The sequence below is a fragment of the Hyla sarda genome, chromosome 4 (assembly GCF_029499605.1).
Source record: "Hyla sarda isolate aHylSar1 chromosome 4, aHylSar1.hap1, whole genome shotgun sequence".
Taxonomy (NCBI): domain Eukaryota; kingdom Metazoa; phylum Chordata; class Amphibia; order Anura; family Hylidae; genus Hyla; species Hyla sarda.
Window position 1 is genome coordinate 91,414,835 of NC_079192.1, and position 1,974 is coordinate 91,416,808.

Here is a 1,974-nt window from a genome sequence, read left to right on the forward strand (position 1 = left end):
ACTGTCACAAAAAAAAAAATACACTTTTAATATGTCTAAAAGGAGACATGTTTTGATCGATTGAGATCTGAGTGTTCATACCCCAATTGATCAATGGAATAGGCGTTTACTGTGTTCCGCCAGTTCTTTGTTATGTGACGGAGACAGTCTCATAATATACAGTCATGGACGTAAATGTTGCCACACCTGAAATTTTTCAAGAAAATTAACTATTTCTCACAGAAAAGGATTGCAGTAATACATGTTTTGCAATACACATGTTTATTTCCTTTGTGTGTATTGGAACTAAACCAAAAAAGGGAGGAAAAAAAAGAAAATTGAACATAATGTCACACCAAACTCCAAAAGTGGGCTGGATAAAATTATTGGCACCCTTAACTTAATATTTGGTTGCACACCCTTTGGAAAAAATTACTGAAATCAGTCGCTTCCTATAACCATCAATAAGCTTCTTACACCTCTCAGCCGGAATGTTGGATCACTCTTCCTTTGCAAACTGCTCCAGGTCTCTCTTATTGGAAGGGAGCCTTTTCCCAACAACAATTTTAAGATCTCTCCACAGGTGTTCAATGGGATTTAGATCTGGACTCATTGCTGGCAACTTCAGAACTCTCCAGCGCTTTGTTGACATCCATTTCTGGGTGCTTTTTGACGTACGTTTGGGGTCATTGTCCTGCTGGAAGTCCCAAGATCTCGGATGCAAATCCATCTTTCTGACACTGGGCTGTACAGTGCGACCCAAAATCCATTGGTAATCCTCAGATTTCATGATGCTTTGCACACATTCAAGGCACCCAGTGCCAGAGGAAGCAGAACAACCCCAAAACATCATTGAACCTCCACCATATTTTATTTTGGTTCTGAAGTCCTCAGACAGTTCTCTTCTCCTCTTTCTGTTGTCCATGCTTAGTGTGGCACACACACAGACACACAATGCAAAGACTAAGTGGAACTGCTCTCCTTTTTATCTGCTTTTAGGAGGGATTTTTATATTGCCCACACCTATTACTTGCCCCAGGTGAGTTTAAAGGTGCATCACATGTTTGAAACAATGTTATTTTTCTATTTTTGAATAATAATTTTGTCCAGCCCATTTTTGGAGTTTGGTGTGACATAATGTCCAATTTGCTTTTTTACCTCCCTTTTTTGTTTAGTTCCAATACACACAATGCAAAACATGTGTTACTGCAATCCTTTTCTGTGAGAAATACTTACTTTTTTTGAAAAATGTCAGGGGTGCCAACATTTACAGCCATGACTGTAAGTTTATAAGACTGTCTCGCTCACATAGACACTTAGCTGGGAGAGAATTGTGCAGCCATGCACTTCTCTCTCCGCTTGTTCTACTGATTGCTCAGGGTAATTAAAGGTACACTTTAAATGGGCACTGTCAGATACAAAAATGGTTTATATTTTGTACATCTGGGCAAAACATTTCAACCATACTTCATAAGGACATTTTGTTTCCTTTTTATAGAAATCATGGTTTATAAAAAAAACAAAAAAAAAACACCACATACTATCCAGAACATAATTCTGTCTGGCTGTAGCATCATCTTTTTCCAAGCTGATGCACAGGCAAGGACAACGTCCAGTAAGTGAGGGCGGGATTAGCTTTCCCCTGTGCTCACTTCTGTCCTATCAGACTGCAGCATGGAGGTGGGGGTTCAAGAGCAGCCTGTGGTGATTGGATGAAGAGACCCAGCCCTGAGGGAATAAAATGAGTCATGCAGAATGAGGTCAAACCCTCTCCAAAGCACAGAATGACAAAGCAAGTGAGCAACACTTGCAGGTATATGTGAGAGAACTGGTATTTGTGACAGAAATAGAGGGGCTAGACACATAAAAATTCACATGTACATGTAAATGTACATGATCAGGCTTAGGTAACATAACTTTTTTTGTGGGATATGACAGGTACTCTTTAAAGGGAATCTGTCAGCTGTATTTGCTGCTCAGACACTGTTGGATAAC